At 30.7% G+C, this 8599-nt stretch overlaps 1 protein-coding gene across 2 annotated transcripts in view; it reads right to left on the reverse strand.

The window, feature by feature from the left end:
* Positions 1 to 4856, reverse strand: part of LOC124532420 (discs large homolog 1-like protein) — a 37179-nt gene extending 32323 nt beyond the window's left edge. Inside the window, exon 1 of one of the 2 annotated variants that reach the window (XM_047107323.1) lies at positions 4767 to 4856. The gene's annotated coding sequence lies outside the window, so the exon portion shown is untranslated. Of the gene's footprint in view, positions 1 to 4762 lie in introns of both variants that reach the window. The other variant, XM_047107322.1, reaches the window with a different exon arrangement.
* Between the last annotated feature and the right edge of the window lie 3743 nt (positions 4857 to 8599).

Below are 8599 nucleotides of genomic sequence, written 5' to 3' on the forward strand. Positions count from 1 at the left end.
TTTATTTAGATATGAATAACTCATCTATTAACGATCGATCAGACAGGTAACACTAATATTTTTAACTTAATTGTATCCAAAAGTGCCATGCGACACATTATCTCAGTAGAGATAAGCCAACCTTAAACCGCGTTCTACAATTAGCCCATTTTGCTCCTCACGTTGCTGTATTTATCTGCTAACCAAAACATGTTAAACGTTAAATGCGACGGTTGATGCGTACTCATTCGATGTACGGAACTTTCCTACTCAATATCAAGTAAGTAAAATGACAAATAAATGCTGACATAGTATTAAGTATACGTCAAACGTAATGGGCTAAATGTTTCACATGATGTCCAATGTGATGTCACCTAATGCCACCTCTCCTTTTAAGGAATTTTGGAGCTTATTCATATAGGAGTCGCTGGATACACATGTGGCAGAATTTTATTGAAATCAGAAACATGCCGGTTTTCTCACGATGTTTTCCTTAACCGCCGATGAATTATACGCACAAATTTTGAAAATAAAAATTCTGTTTGTTTATTTGTTCTGGTTTGAGCCCAAGAATCATTAAAAACTATATAGTAATCATTATATTAAGTATATACCGAGTGTAGGAAGCTATACTTTTAAAATTAAATGAATAAATTCAAACTTTACAATATAATGTTTAATATATATTTCCACATAATGATTATTATGTACTTTATATATGAATGAGAATATTCTCTTTATTCCGCCCGAGCTTGGAAATTAAAAACTTGAATTTTATTTCATTTTAAATGTATATTCAGTTCACATTTCTGAGCAGTTCAATATTAAAATTCATTATTCGCTAGCAAATTTAAAAACGTAAAGTTACAAATCAATCCCTCACAATAAAATGTTTTATAATAAAATTAATTATAAACAATATTAATTATAATTGAACTGTTATCAGCAAGTCATTTTAACAAGTCAGTTTTAATTAAAACAAGGTAAAGAGATACAAGAGATAAGTTTGCTGAATTACAATATTAATGACAAAATTGGTTCAAATTCTGATTCGGGTTAACGAGCTACTTTCAAACTTATAAGTGATTCTTGTACTGACTTTAATTAAAACCAGCCATAAATGATACGAACGGTAGTACGGCTATTTATTAAAATAGACGATATGTTATTCAACAAAAGAGGTCTTATACCATGCATTCTATACTTATTAATATAAAACTAAGAATAAAGACACAGCCAACTAAGAGAAATAGCTAAATGTACGACAAATAATGACATTCGTTCAGTGGAAAGTTGTTCCTCCTCTTCGTAACTGTCACGAAATTAACGAAGGAGTCCGATGTAAATTGGCCTATCTGTTTCATCAAAGAAACTTACGTAAAAAGTTTTATTATTAATATTTTACAAAAAATTCATTAATATAAAAATTCATTAATATATTATTTTTAATCATCATCAAACAATCCATATTATGTTTACGCAGTAGAATGGCAGATCAAGTGTTGCTGGTTTTGATTAAATTAAGTCGCCGTTTTTTTTTTAATAAATATGCATATAAATATGCAAATGTTTAAAATTAAAAAAAAAATACCTATATATTAATATTCAACAGCGATTATACTTCAAAGACCCGCAATCGTCCCACTTTTTATCGTCATTCAAATTGAATATTGATGCAATAATTATACGTCGTTAATTTATCAATTGTCATCAAAATATGAGTATAATCCAAAATCAATAATCATAACATCATTAAAATTAAATATTCTGGTGGCTATATGAGTACATAGAAACTACTAATTTACATAATCCTCAATTCTGTTACTATTAATAACTCTACAAGCTGAAAACTGTATTTACTAAAAAAGTAAACAAAATTATAACAAACCAACTATGGTTGTATTGCCGCATGTATCTTAAACATTCTATATCTTATCAGAGAAACATTCTATTTAATTTAGTAATGGAAGTGAAGCATAACAAAATACTCAATCTTATATTTTAGTTTAAAAATTTCCTGTTTTTATTTGTTTGTCATCGCAATCAATATTATACCAAAAATATAATAAGTATGTATTCTACCGAAAAAAAGCAGTACTGGGTGTCGTTATGTCCAGTCTGATTGAACTAAAAACAATAACATGTTTTTTTTTCCTTTATTTCTGTGTGGCGTATTGGGCCATTTTTTCCCCGATTTGGGGAATGTCACTAAGATTTTTGGGGAATTAGGTGAATAGGCATTGGCAACCCTGTCCGGGACATAGCAACTTAGTTCTTATTATAAATGTGAAAGTAACTCTGACTATCTGTCTGTCTATCGCTCTTTCACGACACCGACCAAGCAATGAACTGAATTTAAAGAAAATTGGTGTGAAGCAAACCTGAACTCAAATAAAGGAAATAGGTTCCTTTTTCCTTTCACAAGAAAACTAACCCATTGTCTATGTCAACGCTGCCAAGCGTTGATCACTTACTATCAGTATCAGGTAACAAATGCTCGTCCGCCTACGTATACAAAAAAATTTATATTTAATACGCGTGTATGTCTGTTATCATATGGATATATACATATAGACAAATAGTATATCTATAATTAATAGTAAGAAATAATATATCTATAATTAATAGTGTTAGTAATGTAATAGTAAATTCTTCTTAATTGTGCAACGAGTTATTTGTATAAATATTTAATTTCATAAGTAAAATAAATAAAACGGAACTATAGTTAGTCTAGTAGCGGTATAATATAGTATATTTAGTACTATGCTCGAAATATAAATTACTTTTAGCCGCATTCGAAAAGGAAAACAGAAGGAAATTATCAATTCGTTTGTATTTGTTTCATCTTTGTTAGCTCTGATCTGCATCATTTACGAACCGACTTAATTTTTTTTGTTTGGTTGTTTGTATTTTGATCCAATTTATGTTCGAAGAAATAACTTCAGCAGATTGAAGGGTTTCTTTTTGTTTTTAAATCAAAGTTGTTTTCTGTATGTAATGAATGTACGTAATATTCAATCGTATTATACATGTATGTTTACATTTTATACATAATCCGTTTAATGGCATTACATTCGTGATTTCGGTGAAAATAAAAGCAAGTAAATTTAAAATAACAAGCCAACAATATACAGACTGTGGAGTGTTTAAAACGTCACTATTTAACATAGTCGACTGATTGTTATGACGAGCCGACGGCAATTTTCCAGTTTATAAAGAACTTTTCGTTTATACGTCAAATAATAAAAGAGTGTTGATCAAAACGTTTTCGTTACTATTAATTACTCACAATATTAGTAGTATAAAGGTAGTATTCAAAATTCACAATTATGTATTTGGACTGGAAGTTTCATGAAAAAGATCATACATAAATTCAAATCAATTCCGATCCTATCAGAATAAATGAAAATATCGAGACTTGAAACATTCCCTGAATAATTCTGGAAATTGTTAGCATTTCAGCAGACGTTTCAATTTAATCCGATTGAAATTATTCTAATGAACCTATGAAATATATGATGAAGGTAAATTTCACGACGGATTACTCAAAGAAAATGTTGTTTTTGAAATTTATTTATTTTTATGTAAAAAATATTTAAAATTTTGCTGTATTAACTAGTATTCGATTACAAGCTAGATATTATTTTGAATGACTAATATTTACATACTGGCCATAATATAATATCTCGCTACTCGAGATTTATTTGCGTATGTTTACCACTTGTATTATCACAGACGAATAAGGTTTATATGCGCTTATACATTCCCAATAACATTTTTATTATAATAACTCGATTGAAAGTCTATATGGGTATGTGTGTGCATGATTTTATAAATTACTTTTCGAAAGCAATATAATTATATTCAAATTTTAAATTGGTTTTAGAATAACTTAAAGGCATAAATGAAACTTGAACGTGTACCGAATACCAGGTCACAATAAAAGCGCTGAAATTTACCTAAATACTAAATTATATCAAGTGGTTAGAATCGTCAGCGCACATGTTGGCTCAATTTTTACATAAAAAAGCTTAATAAAGAGCGCTGCAGAGCACTTCGCGCTGCAGGGTTACAAATCGCGGGCTAGTGAAATGTATTATTTGAAATTATACTTTTAAATTATGACTTTCAATATTAAAGACATTTCGAAATCATTTATTCAAATAGACAAAGCCTATGCTCGTTTATATTTTTTTTCGATACTATAAACATTTGTCGTAATATATTATTACGACAAATGTAACTTATAATTATTTCACGTAACTGTCAAAACAATATAAATTCATCGACCTCTACAAATTAAAAGTATTATTTATTCAAGTAACTTTATAAGCCCTAAAGCACTTTTAAACCGTCATGTCAGTGTTAAATTTAATGTAAAGTTATTTCATGGATTTTAGGAGGAAGTTTAAATAGACAGTCTTTAATAACACATCAACTAATACGTAAGCAGGCTAAAACCATATAGGATCCGAATAAAATGTTTAACTTTTACATTCAGAGTGAATATTTATGAGAATCACATGACCCAATGAAAGCGACAACGAGGACCCGACTCGCAATAAAATCTTACGACTATTGCTTTGTAGGATTTTTGTCGTTTCATTTAAAAATTAACTTCGTGTCGTAAATCACTGACCGATGTATTAATGCTATTACTGACGCGAACAACTTTTATATGATATTCGTTATAAACGCATAAATAAAAAAGTTAGTTTTTATCATCATATCAAAAAGACATCAGTGAATATTTCCATTGGTTCAATAATATTTTTCACATTACACACTCATCACAGTTTGTTCAATAATGATACGAATACTTCGCGATCGCGAACAACGATCCCCTTCGGTGGGAACGACCCTCCTGCTTAGTCTCTACGATGGAACTGAAATTCCTGAGAGTAGATTGCTTTACGCATGCGGATTGCTCTGCCTTAAGCCCTGATGAGGGAACGGATGTTTCATAATTAAACCCAACAGTCACAATTAAGCATAAGCGAGTTTTCACATCATATGTTTCAAAAATATTTAATTTACTATACAAACTTTTTAATTTTTATTTTTTGTTGTCAAAATACTTAAGTAACACGTTTGCTAAAGCATAAATAATAATAAAGTTTCCTCTAGAACGAAAATATTTATTAAAACAATCTTGGTTTACTTTGTGCAAGCCCGTTTGAGTGGGTACCACCAACTCATCAGCAATCCTACCGCCACACTAAGTAATATATTTATTATTATTGTGTTTTGGTTTGAAGAGTGGGTCATCCAGTATAACTACAGGGACAGGGAACATGCATCATAACTTCCAAGAATGGCAGCAAAACGATGTAAGGAATGATTAATATTTCGTACAGCACAAATAGCTAGGGCGATTTTGATCACTTACCATTGGGAGGACCGTTTTTTTGGACCGCTCACCATAACCATAAAAAAACTTCTACCCGACTTGTGAAGAAAATTTTCTGTACTATGCGCATTTACTCACTTCGGTACAACGCTGCGATAGCTTAAAAATCGCTAAAATTAAATAGTTTTCTCTACAAAATTAAACAATAAAGTTGACATAGCTTATCATATTAAATACTCTCGCATGGAAATGACGGTGAATTAATAAGTTCCGACGCAGAGGGTAAGCACCTTTAATCTTCTCAAGAATCACCATAATCATGCTCTTGCGATGCTCGTTGAGCGCACATGGCTCTGTGGGGAAATTGTTCTTCCGACCTAATGACATTATCGTTACCGCCAGGAACCCCTTCAATATAACCTTTGATCCTATTAACGAGCTAATTGATATTAAAAACTATTTAACCAAACCGTCCGCCATATTAAAATCGGAAGTTATGCAATAAAAACGTATATTTATTATCTATTAGATTTTAATCAATAAGATTAAAATCTTTATTAATATAATAAATGTGAAATTAACTCTGCCTGTCTGTTTGTCGGTCTTTGGTGTAAATAATACAATTGTTTAATGAAATTAGACTTTTATAGTCCAAGTAGTTACTTTTTAGTTTCTCTCTGGAGCACGTTTTTACATTTTCATGATTTTGTTCCGCATGTATTAGTATCCATAGTAATACGTGTGACTGATTTTTATATATATGCAGACAGACAATGTGAGGACTGTCTGCCTTCAGTACTGATCTCGCAATAAATTAAGATATAAAAAAACTCTCGTATAAAAAAATACATTGATAAATAAGACACATAGATAATACAATTCAAATAAAAATCAAGAGAAAAACGCCTTCTGGGCAACATAGAAAAAAAGTTGTTTATTGATATACTGTGTATTTGAAATGGTGGAAAAGAGTAACTACTGAGTTTCTTGTCGATTTTTTGTACCACCAGTACAAAAAATCATAGACAAGAATATTAGGTACTTTCTGGACTGGTGGACTGCTTTAAATTTTATCCAACATCATAACAAGACGATTCTGAAGACCTTATAAGTTTCTACTTGAATAAATAATAATAGTGTTACCAGATTTTAAGCCGCAATATTTGGCTTATAGGTATAAGTGTTCTGACTGGGCTATCGCACTCTATTTTAAAACAGTATAATTAAATTTTAATTTACAAAGATAACAAACAATCTTAATAGGTATTATTTTATTTTCGTGTCCGTAATCGAGCGGCAAGACTACGGACTCATTAACGAAGTGTCCTCTTCTTAATTTTGCGAAGCGCCTTAATTAACAAATCTAATAACAAAAGAGTTTTTGCTATCATTTATCTTTAAGGATCAGTACGCCGACGACATTAGTAATTTATGTAGAAATAAGGAGTTAAATCGCATATAATTAAAATTGCATGTTATTGTATTACACTAGTTTTGAACAAGGAGGTTTTATATTTCTAAGCATATGTTTGAGCGCCTTGGGAATAGACCGATTCGTAGGCCGTGACGGTAAACGTCAGGGTCATTTTTTCATTTTTTTTCAGTTTCAGTCATTTTTTTTTTGGTGACATGCGCCATCTTTGCTTACGCTCTCTCATATGGTATGTACGTCGAATGTATGTACTATATAGCGTGTACTATATAATTATTATCTATTGCTATATTGTTATAAAAATAATATATGTATTTTTTATTAACGAAACACCGTGTTTTGATTTATTTTAATCTATATTTATGTCTACTTTTTTTTTCATAAACCATCAATTTCGATATTTCACATCTGTCGTACGTTCTGTGACAGCCATTTTGTTAAGTCTCTAAGCTGATTACACTGAAATAGCTTGATCAATTGGAATATGTAGTTGGAATATGTAGTTGATCTAATATACAGAATGGTATTATATATTTTCGTTTTTACACGTTTTTTTTCACATATAAATGAATGATTTTCATGTTTTTTTTACAATTCAATCTGATTCCGCTGTATATAATTTAAACTGTGAAATATTTATCGAAATTTTCGCAATTAAAATCCATTTTGGTTCAATTTTTAGTTAATTAGTAATGCAACTACTTAAGCCCATCTTTTTTATAACTTTAATTCAAATATTACGGAGGACGTTTAAATACGTAATAAGAGGATTTTAATTTAAATTCATGCTATTTATAAAATATATTAAAAAAAACTGCAAATGATTACATTTTGCAATTTATGCCATTTCAAATATTACCAAACCAAGTTGTAGAAAAAAATGTTGATGTCTACTTGATGAGTGCATAATATTACGTGCAAACACAGATGGATTCTCCTTCATCGTTACTTTAAAAATTAATCGTTACCTTTTGAGAATGTTTCATTAAACGCTAATATTATATAAGTTAATTCATTATGTGTTAGTAGAGATGCGTGTGCCGGCCGTGCAGTATTATATTGTAATTATTATATGCAGAATTGAATACTTCTTTTGAAGATGAGGTCTTCTTGTCAACTCCAACTTACTCAAGATGTGACACGCGATCTTCGGTGATACATAATAGGTTGGGGAAAAAGTTTGTCCGTATTTTTTATGAAAATTCAATCGATGGTCCTGTCGGGCGGTAACAGCTCATAATGAATGATGCCCTTCCAATCCCACCATACACACCGCATTACCTTGTTGCGAGTTAATCCGGGTTTTGCCACAGTCTGTGAAGCTTGACCGGCCTTTGACCACGATCTTTTTCGCACGTTCTTGTCGTATGTGATCCACTTTTCATCACTAGTTATCAGATTCTTCAAAAATGGTTCGGTTTCATTACGTCGTAATAAAGAATCACAAATGAGTACACGGTTCATTAGGTTTCTTTCAGTGAGTTCATGAGGCATCCATATATCGAGCTTTTTTGTGTACCCAGCTTTATTCAAATGAGTCAAAACCGTTTTGTGGTCAATTGCCAGTTCTTCAGCTACATCGTAACTACTAATATACCGATCTTACTCCATTTTTTCAAAAATGGCATCAATTTTGTCCGTAACAGGGCGACCAGAGTGAGATGCACCTTTGATATCAAAATTTCCGGCTTGAAAACGCTTAAACCAAACTTACGCTACTCTTACAGATACTGCATTAGGTCTATAAACATCACAAATTTTTTTCGCGGCTTGAGTTGCATTTTTACCTTTTTTATAGTAAAATTTTAAAATGTATCGAATTTCTTCTTTAGATTCAC

The sequence above is a fragment of the Vanessa cardui genome, chromosome 9 (genome assembly GCF_905220365.1).
Source record: "Vanessa cardui chromosome 9, ilVanCard2.1, whole genome shotgun sequence".
Classification (NCBI taxonomy): Eukaryota; Metazoa; Arthropoda; class Insecta; order Lepidoptera; family Nymphalidae; genus Vanessa; species Vanessa cardui.